The 20812-nt window shown below is 42.8% G+C and overlaps 1 protein-coding gene across 6 annotated transcripts in view; it reads right to left on the reverse strand.

Moving 5' to 3' along the window:
• ANKRD12 (ankyrin repeat domain 12) overlaps positions 1-20003 on the reverse strand; it is a 74278-nt gene extending 54275 nt beyond the window's left edge. For 3 of the 6 annotated variants that reach the window (XM_042463095.1, XM_042463096.1, XM_042463094.1), the window contains exon 1: positions 19577-20003. The gene's annotated coding sequence lies outside the window, so the exon portion shown is untranslated. The remainder of the gene's footprint in view (positions 1-19576) is intronic. The other 3 variants (XM_042463099.1, XM_042463098.1, XM_042463097.1) reach the window with 2 other exon arrangements.
• Between the last annotated feature and the right edge of the window lie 809 nt (positions 20004-20812).

Below are 20812 nucleotides of genomic sequence, written 5' to 3' on the forward strand. Positions count from 1 at the left end.
AGGCATCACTGAAACCTGGTGGGATGAGTCTCATGATTGGAATGTGGAAATAGAGGGGTATAACCTTATTAAGAGAAATAGGCCAAACAGGAAAGGAGGAGGAATAGCACTATATGTCAGAGATATTTACACCAGTGAAGAGATCCTGGACATCAATCATGGAAGCCAGGTGGAAAGCATCTGGATAAGAATCAAAGGGGAGGGAAACAACAAGGATGTTACGGTGGGAGTCTACTACAGACCCCCAAGTCAGACTGGGGAATTGGATGATATCTTTCTAGAACAGATGACCACACAGTCAGAAAAGAGAGATGTAGTAGTGATGGGCGACTATCCTGATATTTGCTGGAAGTCAAACTCAGCAAAATCCTCAAGGCCTAACAAATTCCTCACTTGCCTGGAAGACAATTTCATGGTCCAAAAGGTGGAAGAGGCAACAAGGGGGTCAGCTATTTTAGATCTGATCCTAACCAACAAGGATGACTTGGTTAATGGGGTGCAAGTGGTGGGATCATTAGGTGGAAGTGACCATGTTCTCCTGGAGTTTGTAATACAGTGGAGAGGAGAAGCCAGGCATAGTCAGACACGCATCCTAGACTTTAGGAGAGCGGATTTCAGTCAACTTAGAGAAGTATTGAGGGCGATTCCATGGTCAGAAATACTAAAAAATAAAGGAGTTCAGGACGGATGGGAGTTTTTCAAAAGAGAGATACTGAAGGCACAATTTCAAACAGTTCCAGTGAGAAAGAAAAACGGGAGGTGTCTCAAGAAACCAGGCTGGATGACAAAGGAACTTTCAACCAAGCTAAGTTTGAAACGGAACATGTATAAGAAATGGAAAAAGGGGGAAATCACGAAAAAGGAATTCAAAGAAATAGCAGGCATGTGTAGGGGTAAAGTCAGAAAAGCTAAAGCGCAGAATGAACTCAGGCTTGCTAGAGAGGTTAAGAACAATAAAAAGGGCTTTTTTGGATATGTCCGCAGCAAAAGGAAGAAGAAGGAAACGGTAGGGCCACTGCGTGGAGAAGATGGCAAAATGCTAACAGAAGACAGAGAAAAGGCAGAATTACTCAACACCTTCTTTGCCTCAGTCTTCTCAGAAAAGGCAAAGGGTGCTCAACCTGAAGATAATGGAGCAGAGGACAGAATAGGGGAATTTCAGCACAGAATAAGTAAAGAGATAGTAGAGGAACACCTTATTAATCTAAATGAATTTCAGTCTCCGGGACCAGATGAACTCCATCCAAGGGTATTAAAAGAACTGGCAAATGTAATATCGGAGCCATTGGCAATAATCTTTGAAAACTCCTGCAAAACAGGAGAGATCCCAGCAGAGTGGAGGAGGGCAAACGTTGTCCCCATCTTCAAAAAGGGGAAAAAAGAGGATCCCAACAATTATCGTCCAGTTAGTCTGACATCAATACCAGGAAAGATTCTGGAGCAGATCATTAAACAGAGAGTCTGTGAACATCTAGAAGGCGATGCCATAATCACAAAAAGTCAACATGGGTTTCAGAGAAACAAGTCATGCCAGACAAACCTAATCTCTTTCTTTGATAAAATTACCAGCTTGGTAGATGAAGGGAATGCTGTGGATATAGTGTATCTTGATTTCAGTAAGGCCTTTGACAAAGTTCCCCATGACATTCTTGCAAACAAGCTTGTAAAATGTGGGCTAGACAAAGGAACTGTTACATGGATCTGTAATTGGTTGACCGGCCGAACCCAAAGGATGCTCAACAATGGCTCCTTTTCATCCTGGACAGAAGTGACCAGTGGGGTCCCACAGGGCTCTGTCCTGGGCCCAGTGCTATTCAACATCTTTATCAATGACCTGGATGACAGAATTTGGAGCATACTTATCAAATTTGCAGATGACACCAAATTAGGGGGAATAGCTAATACCCCAGAGGGCAGGATCAAGATTCAAAATGACCTGAATAGACTAGAAAGCTGGGCCAAAGCTAACAAAATGAAATTCAACACGGAGAAATGTAAAGTATTGCACTTCGGGCGGAAAAATAAAATGCACAGATATAGGATGGGTGACACCTGGCTGAATGAAACTACGTGTGAAAGGGATCTAGGAGTCCAAGTAGACTACAAGTTGAACATGAGTGAACAGTGTGATGCGGCAGCTATAAAGGCCAATGCTATTTTAGGCTGCATCAATAGAAGTATAGTGTCTAGATCAAGAGAAGTAATAGTGCCACTGTATTCTGCTCTGGTCAGGCCCCACCTAGAATATTGTGTCCAGTTCTGGGCACCACAATTCAGAAAGGACATTGAGAAACTGGAGCGTGTCCAAAGGAGGGCGACAAAAATGGTGAAGGGTCTGGAAACCATGCCCTATGAGGAACGACTTAGGGAGCTGGGGATGTTTAGCCTGGAGAAAAAAAGATTAAGAGGCGATATGATAGCCCTGTTTAAATATTTGAAAGGATGTCATGTTGAAGAGGGAGCAAGCTTGTTTTCTGCTGCTCCAGAGAACAGGACCCGGAACAATGGATGCAAGCTACAGGAAAAGAGATTCCACCTCAACATTAGGAGGAACTTCCTGACAGTAAGGGCTGTTCGACAGTGGAATGCACTCCCTCGGAGGGTGATAGAGTCCCCTTCCTTGGAGGTCTTTAAACAGAGGCTGGATGGCCATCTGTCAGGGATGCTTTGATTTGGATTTCCTGCATGGCAGGGGGTTGGACTGGATGGCCCTAGTGGTCTCTTCCAACTCTACGATTCTATGATTCTATAAACAAAAAACTTAAAAGACTACATACAAACCTTAAAAACAGCACCAAATAGCATTAAAAGCCCACCCTAGTCTGTTTCTAATAGCCTGATGGCATACAAAATGTTTTAATTTGCTGATGGAAGGAGAAGAAGAATAGGTTCCTTTCCTGTAACTGTGGTTCGTCGCATGGTCATCTGTGCCCTCACACAAATAGATTCCTGCACAGAGATCACCTATGAAAATGTATAGCGCTGAGTAGTTTGGCGGGAATATCCCACCTCCATTGCCTACCGCAAATACTCCAGCCCTCCAAGATACCATCTCCCCAGTTTTGAAGTCTGCCGTAAACAGCAGGGATGTCAAAAAGAGGAGCGGTAGGGCGAATTGTGTGAGGGCACAGATGACCACTCTAAGAACCACAGTTACAGGTAAGCAACATGTTCTTTTTCATCATGGACCCCGTGCCTCACACAAATGGGTTACTGTAAAGCTCACCCAAGGTAGGAGAGTCAGGTGACTGAAGAACAGAAGAAAGGACAGCGCAACCAAAACCAGCATCCACCCTATACCTATAGTCCAAGCGGTAATGTTGAATAAACGTCGAAGGTTGAGACTAAGTAGCAGTTTTACCCAAGTTAGAAAAGGAGATTCTGTGTATAAGAGCTGCTGGAGAGGTAATTGCCCTAATAGAGTATGCCTATAAGCTTGTCAGAATTGGGCATTTTGCCACTTCATAAGCCAAGCAGATAACTTGTACAGTCCATTTGAAGAATCTTTGAGAAGATACACTCTGACCTTTCCGGGCATCTCCATGGCAAGAAGAAACATGAAGAAATGAACAAAGAAAAAACTACTCAGCCCGAGAATGATCCGAGGAGACTAACTGTGTCAGCAGGAGGGAGAAATGGAGATGGTAGCTTGGCGGGTTGGAGCATGTGCAGTGCAGGTGCAGAACCCATTTGTGTGAGGCATAGAGACCACGATGAAGGTGAATGGGGCTATTCTGATCCCCCAGGAAGGGATTTCCAAAGTCTGGGAGCAGTCATTGAGAAGGTTTGTTCCCATCAAATGAACAGAAGGTAGTGGAACACAGAGGAGGTGTCTCCAGAAAACCACAGAGCTCCGAGGGAGTCATAAAAACAGACTCAAGCCATATAGGACTTTATAGGTCACTCCCAGCACTCTGAATTGTGCCCGGAAACAGACAAGCAGCCAGTGAAGCTCTTTGGGCCTACTGAAGTTTCTGAACACTTTTCAAAGGCAGCCCCATAAAGAGTGCATTACAGCAATCCAAATGAGATGTAACCAAGGCATGTGTTCCTGTGGCCAGATCCACCTTATCCAGGAAGAAGCACAATGACACACTAGTTTTAACTGTGCAAATACACTCCTGGCCACCAGTGAGACCAGGACCTCCAGGCATAGAACTGAATCCACAAGTACCACCAAACTGTGAACCAGTGTTTTCAGAGGGAGTGTCACATGCTGAATCCCTATTTCTAAATCTGTCTTTCAACTGACCAGGAACACCAGGAACACCACTGTTTTGTCTGGATTAAACTTCAATTTGTTTGCCCTTGTGCAGTCCATTACAACTGCCAGGCATCTGTGCAGCATAGAAACAGCTTCCTTGGAATTAAATAGAAAGGACTACTAGAATTGGGTATCATCAGGTAAGACCTGACTGCAAAACTCCAGAAAACCTCTCCCAGTATTTTCATGTATATGTTAAATAGCATAGGGGACAAAGCAGAATCCTGGGGGACTTCACAGGCCAATGACCAAGAAGTCAAACAGGAATCCTCTAGCAGCACACTCTGAGAGTGCTCCTCTATGAAAGAACAGACCAGAACCACTGAAGAACAGTACCTCCAAGCATCATCCCAGAAGGATACCAAGGTTGATGGTACTGAAAGCCGCTAAGTGGTCCAGCAAAACCAAAAGTGACACACTCCCTTGTCCAGTTCCTTGAATAAAACATCCACCAAGGCAACCAAAGTTGTCTTCTTTCCATAACCAGGACTGAAACCAGATATAAATGGGTCTAGAAAATCTGTTTCATCCAGGAACCCCCTGGATCTGAGAAACTACCACATGCTCAAGCACCTTCCCAAGAATGGGATGTTGGAAACTGGTCTATAATTAGTGAGTATAGTACAATCCAGGGAAGTTTTTTTTAAGCAGTCTTACAACACCTTCCTTCAGACATGCTGGGACAGGCCTTGTAGTAAAGAGGCATTAACCGCTCCCCTTACTCATTCAGCCAGCCCCCTTGGCCTGTTGCTCTAGTACACATAGCTGATGCATCTCCAAGGAATTTGTTCACATCCTCAGGCTGTATAAATTCAAAAGTATCCATCCATACTCAACATCCAGGAACCAAGGAATGGATACATCCACCGGATATGTATCAACTCTAGCATCCAAGTCAGAGTAAACCTAAGCAATTTTACATGCAAAGTGGTGGGCAAATTCTTTGCAGCATGTTGTTGAGTGGCAAAAATTCTCCTGTGGGCTAGACTGTAACAGATTCCAGACCATTTTTTCTACCCTTAGTACCCCACTGTAGGCCTTCAGACAGACATTAATATGTTTCCAGTTGGACTCGCTCTGAGCTTTCTTTCAGTATCTCACTCATTTCATTGCTGCCAGCTCCTCAAAAAACCAGGTTGGCTTAGCTCTACTCGAGAAAAAGGAACAGGAGTGATTGTGTCCACCACCCTGGTTATTTTATTTTTTTATTCCAGAGATCAGGGTTTCAACAGGCTTGCCTGCCAAAACAGCAGAAAGCTCTCCAGGAGACATTAGAAATCTATCCAGACCCCTGAGCCTCCTAGGGCAGACCTTAATGGATCCTCCAGCCCTACAGAGATTCTGAGTCCCAGTAAGTCTATAAATGACCAAGAACTGATCTGTCCATGACAATGGAACAGCTCAGTTGTCACTATAATCTCATCCTGTACAGAAAACAAGGTCTAGGTATAACCAGAAGCATGAATGCTGACCTGGGACAAACTCCTGGTTATCATGGTGGACATGAAGTGTTCAGCCACTCCCAACAGTATAACTTCAGTATGGATGTTGAAGGCTCCCAGCATCACAAGCCAGGGGGATTCCAACACTACCCCTGACAGCACCCTGCCTAGCTCAGCAAGGGAGACTGTTGAGCAGCAGGGAGGATGGTACACTAGCAGAATCTCCAATCTGTTCCAGTCATCCACCTATAAATAAAGTAAGAGGAAGTTTCTCGATTATCCCAAAGGAAGACAATTCTTTTTTTTCTCCTTGTAGTTTTGCACTCTATTCTCCCTTCTGTCTCTTGACATCTCTTGCTGTCATGATTCTTTTAAATTGTTTCCCCGTTTCGGTTATTTCCTCCCCTTTCCAATTTTTGCAGTTAGAAAAATTATGACTGTATTGGGCTTCTTGTGTTACCATGGATGTCTAAATTCAGAATACCCCTCACCTCATCTAGTACCATAAATTGTTTTTTGTGATGCTGTGCAGAACACAGTTTTGCTATGGCCTTGGACTGTGACAGTAAGTAAAATCAGGGCTTTTCTGGCTGTAGAACATGTAAGGGCGACATCCTATCTATTCTGGTGGATTCTGATGACCTGTCCCGACATCTGCAACAATCAACCCCACTCCGTTTCCCCTGCTTTTCAAGAGGTGGGGCATTATGTACAACTATACAAAGTAACATGTGTTGCTGGCTGGATTGTGAGGAATCATTGCTTTGTGGGGAATGGCCTTCTGTCTTCTTGTAGGGGGGAAAGAGTTCAGTATAAAGCCTTTTAGATATACAAGTAGTGACAGTAACTAGGGGCCTTTTACTGGCTTCAACAAGTACAGTAAATATACTTTTGGAATGAGTTATCAGTTTCGTAGTACAGTCTGTACAGGGGCTAGAGACCCAAGACCCCCACGAAAGTGGAAAAAACAGAAATATGTGTGAGAAGGCAGGAGGGACGCTCCTCTTTCCGCATTGCTTTAGCCAGCTGAAGCAAGCCGTCCAAAGAACATGGAAAAGTGGGAGGGGCGTGCATGCACATGCCTCTTCCCCTGGTGCTTTGGACAGCTGAAGCAAGCTGGCCAAAGCATGGGGGGAAGGTAGGATGAGCATGCGCACACCCTTTCCGGCTGCTCCCTCCCTCCCTCCTGGGCTTCCCAACCCAAGGGCACTGTTTCTTTGTTCTTTAGCATTGTTTTCCTTTGTTCCATTCTTTACATCCTTTGTTACATGCCCCTATGTTTTACCCTTGACTTCTCCATGGGTCATATAAAACTCCATAATTTTGGCACTAAAACCTGCCCTCGGCTTATACATGAAGTTGAGTACAGCACGCCCGTGCCATACGCGGGCGCACCATACGCAGCCTTGAGCATACGCGCTCAAGCTGCGGGGCGTGCGCGGGGCAGAAGGGGCAGCGCATCCCATTCAATTGAACGGACGCACGCGCCCATTGCACCGCCGCACACGAGGGGCTCGAGCATAGGCAGAATTCGCCTTATGCAGCGAGATCCGGAATGGATCCCCCGTGTAAGGCGAGGACGGACTGTATATATGGTATATAAATCCTCTTAGCTCCACATCCATGCCAACATTTTGACTGGAATTTATGATATTTAAAGGTTAATTGATGTGACATCCTGTACCATTTTCCAATCATTTTCATTTGTTGTTCTTTTACATTTGTATTTTTAATTTTAACAATTTCTTGTAGCCAAATTTTAATTTTGTCTGTATCAATAAATCTTTTCCCCAGTTCACTGTCAATCCTGCTATCATTCTAAATTAGATTAACACAATCTTATCAATTTTCCTTTTTAATCTTTTTCCACTTTTTAATTTTTAATTATTTATTCTAACAATTCATTCTGATCTAAAATATTCAGTTTTATTTCATCTAAAAATGTAACTATCCTTTTTATTTGAATCTCATACTGATTTCCAATTAATATACTTAATTCTTCTTCCTCCATTTGTGCCCGTTGAATCATATAAGTCTCCAACTATTTTAAATCCCTTCAAATTTTCATTATTACTCTTATTTAAATATTCTATTGGTAACTATTTCCAGTTTTTTAAACCCACGTAAGTGATTTCACATGCAAATGTATGTAAATACACATTCAAAAGGCTAGCATTCATCTGATTATTGACTAACATTTTGCAGTACAAAAATAGCTCTAATCTAAATAGCACAGCAATTTATACTTTGATCATTAACACTGGCTATGCTTACAATTAAATAAAACTAGCAAATTTTTGCTAGAAGTGAACGGCAGAATTTTGTTTGATGCATGGCAAGAGTCTAATAAAACTGGAAAAGCAGAGTACCCAATCCCTAAAGCAGCAAATATATATCCCTAAAGTCAGATGCAAGGCCTAGAAACTCTTTGGTACCCATATTTTTGATGGCTGCACAGAGGGTTGCACTGATGAGTGGTAAAAATCTCAGTTATAAACATGTGCTAGATTTAGGCTTAACTTTTTGCTCTCTCTCTGGTTAAAGCTGATCTTGACATCAATACAGTAGATGACCAAATAGCATACCAATCTGAGTCCGAAATTGATATATTCAGTTCACTTTCCTACAATGTTTTAGTACAGTCGGCCCTCCTTATACACGGATTTTTTATACACGGATTCAAGCATACACGGTTTGAAAATGTTCCAAAAAAAGTATAAATTTACCTTGATCTTCCATTTTTTATAAGGGACACCATTTTGCTATGTCATTATACTTAATGGGACTTGAGCATACACGGATTTTGTTATACACGGGGGATCTTGGAACCAAACCCCAGCGTATAACAAGGGTCCACTGTACATATGGTATCCTGATAGGAGTTTGTCAAGATAAGATGATATACTGTATATACTTGCCTATAAGTTGACCTCATGTATAAGTCAAGGGCAGTTTTTGGAGCCAAAATTATGGATTTTAATATGACCCATGGATAAGTCGAGGGTAAAACTCAGGGGCATGTAACAAAGGATCAAAAGGATAAAGCAAAGCAAAAATGTACCAAAGAACTTAGAAAATTGTTTGTGTTCACACTAAAGGCTGGATGGATGAGAGTGTAGAGGTGAATCAGTGTACTGAAACACTAGTCTATAGCAATAAATAAAATCTAATGAAACACTAAGAATAACATTAAAATGCTCTGACACCCCCCAACACTAATTGTAATGAAAAACAAAAACCGAATAGGAGAAAATGTACGAGAATTACTAGTAACCTTAACAATAGATTTATTAACTTGTTAGTTTTTTTTATTCCTCAACAAGTCAATAAATAGTTTTCAATTTTTCAAAAAGTCTTCAATTGGTTTATCTTTTAAAATCCACATTAATTTGGCAATTTGGGCAAACTCCACCATCTTAATAGCCCATTTTTCAATCGTCAGTGGTTCAGACAGTTTCCAAGGTTGGGCAAACAATGTTTTTGCAGCTGTTACCACATATCCAAATAGTCTATATTTGCAATTCATTTTTTTTGTCAGTAATGCAAAGCAAAAACATTTATGGTGACATTGCAAAGTCTATCTTTTTTTTTTAACAAACATATACTTCTTAGAACAATAATTTTCTACTTCTTACAAGTCCACCACATATGAAAAAAAAGATCCTTATCCTCACAACCCCAAAATTGATTCCGAACATTCATAAACATTTTTGGAAAAGTTATTTGGGGTTAAGTACCATCTGTACCTCATTGTACACATATTTTCTTTAAATGTATTGAAAAGGGTAATTTTTATATCTTTGTTCTACAATTTCCTCCATTCATCCATTTGTATATTATTCTCAAAATTTTTGGCCCATTTTATTATGTATTCTTCTACAGGTTCATCTTCTGCCTTCAATTTCAAAATTAGAAATGCACGCGCGCGCACACACACACACATACACAGACAAGATGATCACCATCTTTTCATAATTCTCTCTAACCTTGATTAAATCTTCTTTAAGTTGCAAACAAGCAAACCAGTTAAGATCTATGCCCTCCTTTAAAAGCATCTCTTAATTTAAGGTCAGAATTAACTTGTTCCAAATAAAAAACATCATCATGCGATAGCCATTTTTGATGTGTAACTCATTCTTTCCCAAAAAAGGGGGAAATTGTACTTGCAGAAGAGCCTTTATAATACGATGATTATTGAATTTGGCATGTGCCTTGACTTTATCACACTAAAGATAACTGCCACCCAAATCTTAGATTGTGACCTTCAATTTTCAGAAGTCTTTTATCTCTAAACAAAATCCATTCTTTCAGCCATACAAAAACAGCAGTCCATATAATACAATTTGATATTAGGAAAACCCAGAGCATCCCCTTCCTTAAAAACATATGTTCTTTCAACTTTTATTTTGGGATTCTTTGCCTGTTAGGCAAACCTGGAAATAACTTTTTTGCCACAGTACGAAAGTTACTCTGTTTCTTATTATGAAGATAAAATAAGAGGTTTTGGCAAAACATTTGCTTTTATTACTGCAATTCTCCCATAAGAGGTAAATTTAACTTTCTAGATCTTTTAAATTTTCTTTCCAGAATTTTTCTTAATTATTTTGAAATAATTCACTGCTGTGCTTTACAATTATAATTTTTAAATGTATGACCCTCTCTCCCCACTTTAAAATTAGAAAGAGCTATTAATTCATCCTGTTCTTCTAAAGTCATAGTTTTGGTCAACAATTTTGTTTTGTCATAGAATCATAGAATCGGAAGAGACCACAAAGGGCCATCCAGTCTAACCCCCTGCCATGCAGGAAATCCAAATCAAAGCATCCCTGACAGATGGCCATCCAGCCTCTGTTTAAAGACCTCCAAGGAAGGAGACTCTATCACCCTCCGAGGGAGTGCATTCACTTTAAACAGAGAGCATGCCCCAAACACATTTTCCCCATAAAGCCTTCACTGAATTCAATGAGTTCTGCATCATTATCACAAGATCATCAACATAAGCTTAGAGCAGTGGTCCCCAAAGTGCCGCCCCGGGGGCATTAGAAAGCTCCAGGAGGCACTGAAGGGGAAAAGAGCAGCAGGGGACGCTCAGGGGGAAAAAAGGGTGTCAGGAAATTGTGGGGATTAGAATTGCTAGTAGGGTTGCCATTGCTGCCAAAAAAAAAAAAAAAACCATGCAAGTCTGGGTCTGAAGTCTTTGAAAAGCAGCATGTCTCGAAGGCAGGAGTGAACCCTCAGGAAAAAGCTCATCCAGATCCCACTCTTGAAGATCTGGGTGGTATTGCACAGGCGTGCCAGACCCAGAGACCAGAAGGGAAAGGAGGCAAGCAGAGGCTTGGAGCAGCGAGGAGGCTTTCTTGTGTCCTGGTAAATGTATGGCGACGCTGCATGTGTGGTGGAACTTTTTACTTATTGGGACTGGAGCTGCCTTTCCCTCCAGCTCCCCCCTCCCCCACATAGAAATGTTTGTGTGTGTGTGTTTAAAAGGGGGGAAGACCCTTTCTTAAGGTCCAGAGTACCTCTTTCCTCTTAGTTGCATGCTAATAGGCTAGAGCTCCCCTTTCCTCCATTTCCCTCCCCAATAGAAATGTCTGTGTGTTTTTGAAAAGGGGGTGGCATATGGGCTCTGGAAGACAAACAATTAAGTCCAGGAAATAAAATTTGCAAATAATTACAATAGCAACACAATAAGAAACCTTCTTTCTTTTTTTCTCCTGTGTGAAAATACCTGCCGTCTCCTTTGGCAGATAATATTGAATTTCTCAAGAAGTCTCTGTGTTGCTGCATCTGAAAAAAACCCTTAAATGCCGCTTAAAGCACATCAAATGTAGACCCATTTAAAAAACAAGGACCTAAAAAAGTCTCAGCCAAAATTTTGTTCCCTCTTTTTTAGGATTCCCCTAAAATGCACTATCCTGAAATCTAGAAACCATATCCAGGAGTTGCTGTGTTGGCCAAACTGCAAACAATAACATCCCAAATCCACAAAACAGTGATACCTTTCTCCTTTTTGATTTTTAACCCCTTCGCCCAATGAAGAAGTCATCTGAGCTTCAAAAGCTTGTTTCATCTATTTTGTGCATTTTGGTTAGCAGATAAAGGTATCATTGTTTTGTGCATGGCAACCCCTGGTTGCGTCCATCCCAAAAATGGTTAAAGTGGTGGCATCCCAGGAAAGCAAGCCCATTTGCTAATGATTATCACACACAAGAGCACAATAAGGGGTTAAAGGCACATTACTTAGGGTCAGATTTGAATTTGGCTATCAAATAAGTGAGGACAAACCCCCATTGCTGGAGTTGAAGGCTTTCATGGTCAGCATCCATAGATTTTTGTGGGTTTTTCAGGCTATGTGACCATGTTCTAGAAGAGTTTCTTCCTGACATTTCACCAGCATCTGTGGCTGGCATCTTCAGAGAATGTTTGCCTGGAAAGGAGTTGGGTATATATATTGTGTGACCTGGAAAGGCAGGAGTGATTTGCATGTGTATTGCTCTGTTGCTAATGGCAGGTCTCAGGGTGGGAGGGTCTGCATAAGAGGATTAATGTCTACTTGATTAATGCTCATTGTCTCCTGGAAAACCCCTGAACCTGGGAGATTTCTCATTTGCATTTGTTGTGTCTTCTTCTTGCTACTTTTCAGGTCTGGTAGCCAAACCTTGTTTACTTTAAGGTTTTCCTATTTCCTGTTGAAATTGTCCAGGTGTTTGTGGATTTCAATGGCTTCCCTGTGCATCTTGACATGGTAGTTGTTGGCATGGTGCAGAATTTCAGTGTTTTCAAACAGTATTTTATGCTCAGGATGGTTTGTGGCATATTCTGGATGGCCCAGTCTGCAGTGCCTCTCGTGTTCCTTGATTCTTGTTTGCACACTGCGTTTGGTGGTCCCTATGTAGACTTGTCCGCAGCTGCATGGTATGCGGTAAACTCCTGCGGCTGTGAGAGGGTCTCTCTGGTCTTTGGCTGAGCGAAGCATTTACTGGATTTTCTTCGTCGGTTTGTAAACCATTTGAAGGTTGTGCTTCCTCACCACTTTGCCTATTCTGTCTATGACTCCTTTGATGTATGGTAAAAATACCTTCCCTTTGGGTGACTGCTTGTCTTCACTCCTTTGAGTTTTTCTGGGCCTGGCAGCCCTTCTGATGTCTGAGCTGGAATAACCATTAGCCTGTAGAACCCAGTCCAGGTGCTTCAGTTCATCTTTCAAGAAGTGGGGTTCACAGATGGTTTTGCCCGGTCTACCAGAGTTTTGACTGTGCTTCTTTTTTGTTCTGGGTGATGGTTGGAGTTCTTGTGCAGGTATCGGTCTGTATGTGTGGGTTTTCTTATTTTTATTTAATTCTATCTTGTATTATTATCTATTGTTTTATATGTATTTTGCAGAATGTACACCATTGGCAGGTTTCATTTTTATCAATTTTATTGTTTGTATGTACAGCGCTGTATAAATCTACAGCGCTATATAAATAAAGTATAATAATAATAATAATAATAATAATGTAAAGAACAGTTCTCTCAAGCAGCAGTCTAGAATAATTTAAATGAAATTCAAAACTATTACTTTACCTTTACCATTGCTTTTACATTATCAGTTAACAAGTGTATTCTCATTATTTGATTTAGTTTTTATACTTAAACCTAAAAATAGTTGGGATGCTTCTTTGTTTAGCTTTACATAAGAATACCTTTAATATATTTCAGAATAAAATGTGATTTAAAAATAATTTATTTTTAAAAGTTATTTTAAGATATAAGTTCTACAGTTTGTTCTTTTCTATATTATTACTTGCTCTATTAGGTATATTGTCATTATAAGAATTTATCTTATCTAATAATATTTTTGGCAGCTATATGTCACAATACTAGCACATTAGAAAATGTGGTACATTTTCACAGCAGATTGTTCATGTAATAAATATGAGAGCTAACATAAGTGTTGTCTCTTTGACTACCAAACAAAGGAAAACATTCAGTGCAAAATTACCTGACTTCTCCAAACTGTTTAATAAACATTCTCAAAATCTTACTATTATAAAATTCTCAACACCTGTCCCATTTGCTACAGCTAATTTTCACCTAGTATTTCTCTCAGTGCATTAGGCTTTGTACTGTATTGTACAGGTATAGATTTATTTATACCTTATTGTTTCCCCAAAAGTGAGGTTACAGACAGCTTACAAAATAAAATTTACAAAGATAAAAACAAAGTCCTATCTCCTCCCAATCATATTGGTTATGACACTCTTCGGAAGGCCAACTCACAAAAAAATATTATAGCACCTTTATAAACTGTATTTATTACTACAGTGTGCTTGCCTGCCCCAACTGCAGGCTTGCCATCCATGGATTTGAACATTCACAAATAGCAAGCCCCACTGACTTCAGTGGTCCCAGCCAAGCGGCTGCAAATATTGCCATTGGGGGTCCCGTGTTTTTTGCCATCCGCATTGGCCCACTGTATTATTCAATGGTGCTTCCAGACATATCATATCAAAAAATCTTATCAAAATCCATTAATTTTGACCCTAAAACCGCCCCTCAGTTTATAAATGATGTTGACTTATACATGAGTGTATATGGTATTTCTTTCCCTATTGAAGAGGTTTTTGTAGTAAGATGTAAGATGAAAGAGCCAGTAAGAAAACCAGGTTACAAATGGTCTCGGTTCTTACTATTCTTCTAATACTGAATTTAATCTCTTTCCTTCACCAGGATCCAATATGGTATCTCTGCTGACAGAACTGCTTCTGTTAGCAGAATAAGGAGGGGCTGGTTTTCCCTCACAACTGCAGCATATGGTACAGTCCAAAGAGAACACTCTGAAATCCTCCAGAACCAGTTTCCAAGCGGTGGGAGGGCTTGCACTATTTATTATATACCCACATTTTAAAAATAGTACTGTCATATACAGTATAAAAACTGGTGTTTCAAGGTTTCTTCACTTGTGTTTAACTGTTATCTATATTAACTGGCAATCTTGCATTTCCCAACCTCTCATTATAAGTCTACTTCATTTTTCACCTGTAGTGTTGTTGTTGTTATCGTTAACTCAGGCACACAAAGAGAGATGTGGCCCAAATGCAGTACCTGAACTACAGATTGTTCACTGAACTATAAATTTTCCACTGTAAAAAGCCACTGAGTTTATGCATTTTCTCTTATTTTGTACAAACTATAGTTTACTGTATCTGAACTAACTAAATTATTGTGTTCAAAGATACAGTTATGTTAGTCTTTATCAGTATGCAAATCTTGTGGCAATTTTGAAACTGAAGAAGTTCATATCATAAGCTTCCAGAGATTCAGTCTGCTTTATCAGAGGCATATAATCAATAAAACAGACTGCAAAACAATTTGCCTGTGTGTTATGGAAGCTATAGTCTGCCCAGCTATGGTTTGCCCAACTGAAATCTTGTTACAAACTATGAATTGTTCAAAGCAGGAAGTGAAAGGGGGAAAAATTCAAATATGTGAGAAGAGGAGAAAGAAAACAAGCCTAGACACTGTGAAGTCAAAGGCTTTCATGGCCGTTTTTTGGGGCTAAGTGCCCATGTTCTGGAAGAGTTTATTCCTAATGTTTCGTCAGCATCTTTGGCTGGCATCTTCAAATTCCAGCCATAGATGCTGGCCAGATGTCAGGAATAAACTCTTTCAGAACACAGCCACATAGCCTGAAAAACCCACAAAAAGATAAAACCTAGACATCATTCACAATAACAAATTCATAGTCTGGATAATATCTAGGAAGTAGCCTTTCAGCACAGGTCCACTCAATCATGAAAATTATCACAAAGCAGATGAAACATTGAATCTTTGCTCAAATGTGTTTATGAGATGTTATGGTTCAAGTTACTAAATATGATCGCCAGAATCCAAAGCAGATTTTTAAATTCACTGGTATTTATCCAGATTTTAACAGGTACTAAAGTTTCCAAGGTCTGCCTAGAACCATTATGTTCTCACCTACTTTATGACCTAAAACATCAAGCTTAAGTCACCACACTACCAATGTTTTTTAAAAAATTAATCACTAGCACTTTCAACTACACATACTGTATAATGCAACATATTTATGATTAAGAACCAGGACTAAGTTTCTAGGACCTGGGTGGGAGACTGCTAAAGAAACAGTGGCTCAGGTGTACTACAGATTTATATTATTCTAACAATACAGCCATGCAACATGAGCTGGTCTTCTCTGCTGAAATCTGCCAAGGATACCTTGGCAATTATAGTCTCATGTCCTTCTGCCAGTAAAATATTGCCATCCAGTGTGACATGATCTATTATCACAGCTGGCCAGAACTGCCAACAGTTGGGCAGAACTATTAGTACCTAGCACAGTGTGGCCTTGGTAATTACAAGTCAAACATCCTTTACACCCTTAGTCTATGCCCAACTAAGAGGTGGAACAGACCACTTGCCCCTGAGAAAGCCAGATTGGGGCCACAGCAACTGCACTCCGCAGACTCAACTTGCCTTTTTGCCAGCCCCCCCCCCAAAAGGGCAAAGAGTCGCTCCTTTTTGTGCCAGCAAAAAGCCAGCTTTTCCACGCCGTAGTGCCCAGAAGCCAGGTGGCATGAAGCCAGCTTCCAAGCGCATCGTATGTACACCACGCCCCTAAGCTTGCTAGAAGCTGGCTTTCCGTGCCGGTCTATACCGGCCCTTTGTCCTTCTCAAGAGTGACTTATACTAAGCAGCAAGGTCAATGTAATAAGCAATGTAATGTGAAGAAGCATCTCAGTATGAACATAAACAATAGAAACCACATAAGGAAGACAAAATAAATGATAATGACAATCATAATCCTGAAAATGTTTCCCAAACCCCCAATCCCAGGACAGAAAAGATTGTAAAAGTACTATAGCTAAGTTCAAAATAACAACCATTATTCTAAATTTGCATGGCCTGGTTCACAGAATAGTGACCAGAAACTCGATGAAATTATGCCTTTCATATTTGTTTCCTCCTTCAGTTTAGATCCGGAAGTATAATTCAAAGATATAGTCATGTTAGTCTGAAATATCAGTATGCAAAGGGATTTTGTAGTACCTTTGGGACTGTGTGAAAGAGGTTGTAGTATAAGCGTTCATAGTCCACTTCCTCAGATGCATGGTCTCCTTCCTCTCCATGCATGTGAGAAAGCAGATCAAGTCTACAAAAGTTTTAGATCTGGGAGTCTATTTCTTTCAGAGCTATGAGAAATTAGTACAACTAGTGAACTGAAAGGGTAATTAAAAAGGACATCTAAAAATATTTTAAGAGCATCAGTGAGTTTTTTATGTCTTTATACTCACAAAACAACTGCTCATTACATTTGGGATCAGGATCCACATGTTGGATAAGCTAGTAAACCAGAGGAGGCTGCTGAGAGGAGCTCACAGGAGACACTGTGTTTCCAGGTTCACTTACATAAGTTCTGTGCATTCTTGTACTAAATTGCTTCTTAAAATTGTGAAACATTTATGGCATACAGCGCTTTGTGGCCACCATCACCCAATAATATGTGAGGTACAGTTATATGAGATCAATTTAATTTCTTTACAATGTCAATGGACTTTACTGTGACGGGGATTTGTTTAAGGTCACACATGGGTACAAATCATTCAAATGTCACAGGCTTTCAAAATCCTCTTTTTCATATATAAATATTCTGACTATTTTCCTAGTTCTGACTTTTAAACATGAAGCAGCACAAAATGTCCAAATGAGTAGCCATGTTAAACAAAATTACAAAAACTACAGTGTACTTTATGCTGAGCTGATCAACACATGTAGCATGATTTTTTCAAAATGCACTGTATTTGCTTCTATTCAAGCCATACAAGACTGAACTGAAACTTCTGCTTCCAAAGCATGGCTGATATCACACTGGAAGATTATACATGTGCCATCGTTGGGGAGAAGTACCTCACCATATTCGGCATAGAAAAAGCTAATCCCTATATAAAATAAAGGACACACATTTGATATCAGAAATGGATCAATATTCAAAAACAGTGAGATAACATTTTAAGGCGCAGGCTGCTGTTGCAGACTTTTAAAAAGAGATTGTGTTAGAAATCTTAATGGTAGTCTCTGTTGTCTCCTGTGGCTTTAATAAAGACTTTTTAAAAACACTACATAAGCAGTTCACCATTGCTAAAGACCTCTGTGTTACAACCCACCAACTGTTCCATTAATGGCTACTGTTACGGTGCTTGTCCTTATACTGTACTTTCTTCTGGCTGCATCCACACTGGTGAAATAACCTGGTTTGGCACTGCTTTAACTGCTCTGGCTCAAGACTATGGAATTCTGTGAGTTGGAGTTTGTTGTGGGAGAGCTCTGCTCTGGGCCCCCAACAAACTCCAACTCCCAGAATTCCATAGCAAAGAGCCAGACAAAGAGTTAAAGCAGTGCCAAACCGGGTTAATTTCACCAGTGTAGAAGCAGCCCCGGATAAAGTGGCTTACAATTCCTGCAACTCCCGTTCCCAGAAATCCATAGCATGGAGCCATGGCAGGTCAAGTGGGGTCAAACCGGATTAGTGCTGCAATGTGGATGCAACCTTAAATGGAACTTAGGGCTGGTTGAGCGCCGCTTTCTCTTTCATTCCCCAGCAGCCTGTCATTACTAGAGACGTAGGCAAAGGCTCGCGCCCGAGAGAGAGGGAGGGAAGGCAGGCGGGAGCGCGCAGAGAGAGACCCTGCAAGGAACACAAACCACCGCCGCCGCCGCCGCCGCCTCTCCCCTTTCAGAAAGGGCTGGCAATGCTGCACAGCAGAGAAGCCCTGCTCCACGGCGTTATTATTACCCAACCCCGTTATCCACACACACCCCCGAAGCAGCCCCACCAGGAAGGGGGAGCCGTGACAGCGGCGGCGGCGGCGGCCATGGCTCCAGCCGCAGCATGAGCAACAACAGTGACAGTTCTGGATGACAGCCCTCCTCTTCCTCTTCCTCTGGGCTGTCAGCTCCAGCAGACGAGAGGAGAGCCTCTGGAACTTGGGGGGCGGGAGGGAGGGAGGGAGGGAGGGAGGAAGGGAAGGTGTGTCAGGGAGACCTCGGGAGGGAGGAAAGAAAAGGGGGTTTGGCGCGGGGCTCGGAGGCAAGGGCGGCACTGGGATTGCGGCGCCTCCATTACGGAGAGGGAGGAAGGAAGGAAGGAAGGAAGGAAGGGGGAGTGTTCGCTCTCTCTCCCTCCCTCTAAATGCGCGGAGGGGACCCAGCCCACCCCCACCGCCCTCCCAGACAGACCCACATTGGGGGGGAGCTTCCCCATGAAGACACACACATATTGGAGAGAGGTTCCCTAGGAAGGCGCACACACAGACACACGTGTATATATGTGCGTGCGTGCGTATATGTGTGTGTATATATACACACTGTATGTGTCTTCATATGGAACCTCCCCAATATGTGTGTGTGTGTGTGTACATGTATACACGCGCACGTACAATATACACATGCACACACTCGCACGTGTGTGTGTGTGTGTGTGTACACAGAGCCACGGCCGCCCCGTCCTCCGCAGCCAGGAGAGGTCGGGAAAGGAAGGCGGGAGCCTGGCCGGAGAGAGGCAGGCACGTCCTCCTTTTCCAGGGCGCGTCCTCCCTTCCGACCCAAAAGCCGCCCTCCATTTTGAGCAGGACGGAGGGGCACGCGTTTCATGACACGCCTCTCTCTGCCTTCCCCTTGGGGCCACGGCGTCCTCCATGTCGCGGGGCCTCGTCCTCCTTCGGGGCAGGCAGACACGTATGCCTCCTCCGAGACCCTCGCCGCCTTTTCCGCCTCAGCCGTCAAAAAAAGGGGTGTCATCGGCGTAACCGCCCTCCCCTCCCTCTCTGCTCCCTCCCCGCCGCCGGCCGTGGAGCTTCCCTCCGCTTACCGTCTTCCCAGCGGAAGAAGAAGCAGCAGCAGAAGGGAGGCGGCCCCTGGCGAGCCCCGCTGCCGTCCTTGTGGGGAGAGAAGAGCTTCCCGGGAGTCTGGGCCCCGCTCCGGGGGTGGGTTCCCAGGGCACTCCTTCCTCCTCAGCGCTGTCGCTCCTCTTGCCTTTCCTCGCCTTCCTCCTCCTCTCCGGACCTCAAAAGCCCGTCAGAATGTCGGTTTGCTCACCCAGCGCTCCCATTGGCTGAGGCGCCGATCACGTGACGGCGGAGGGCTCCAGCAGCAACGGGCGCAGGCACGCGCCGCTGTTACTACTGTCGCGAACGTTAAAAGGGCGAGCCAGGAAGAAAGCTGGGGCGCAGCGGGCTTCCGTCATAACTGTCACTGGCGCCACGGCCTCTTCTCAGAATTTCACTTCCTTCCGTAAATAGCGTATACAGCAGCGGAGGCCACAGTGAAGGGAATAATAATAATAAGGGGGGGGGGGATAACGGGCCCTGACACGATTGAGAGGGGGAGGAGCCAGCGCGTAACACGCACTGCGCATGCGCAAGCCGTCGTCGTCGTCTCATTCTTTTCTCAGGCGTTCAGGGTGGAACTTTCTAGAAATCGCTGCCACGGCGGTCCGTTCAGGTTGCTTTCCCCCCCTCAGCGCGAGTAACGGGCTGGATTTAGCCTCCTCGGGTGACTCTTCGTCGTCGTTGTCCCGGAGCCACTCGCGGAGGTTACTCCTCCCTTCCCCAGGGGAAGGGCTTTCCGGCGACGGTGGCGCAGTGAGTTTTTAATAAACAGCCCACTGCGCATGCGCGGCTTGCCTTGAGGGGGCTCCTCTGTTACATTCTAATCAAAGGGAGAGGGGCTACAGGTCTCTCCCCCGAGGAGCAAACTGCGCATGCGCCTTGGGACTACTGGCGCGAACGTACCAGGGTTCTGTTGCCCCTGCACTGGATCCTCGCTTGGTCGGCGGCAGGAACTGGTTAAGTGTAGCCCCATTGAGAATGACTGAAAGAAATTGGCAGCATGAGTTTTCCTAGGCTTCAGCCTCTGGCTCCCACTCCACCAAATGCATCTGAAGAAGTAGGCTGAAGCCTAGGAAAACTCATGCTGCCAATATCTTTCAATCAATCTCAAAGGTGCAACAAGATCTCTCTACATACTAATTAAGTTATTAGTTGGGTTGGAGTTTTCCTAATGAAAAGAGGCATCTTAAATTAACCAAAATGACTGATCGTGGCAC

This window comes from Sceloporus undulatus, chromosome 4 (genome assembly GCF_019175285.1).
Source record: "Sceloporus undulatus isolate JIND9_A2432 ecotype Alabama chromosome 4, SceUnd_v1.1, whole genome shotgun sequence".
Lineage (NCBI taxonomy): Eukaryota > Metazoa > Chordata > Lepidosauria > Squamata > Phrynosomatidae > Sceloporus > Sceloporus undulatus.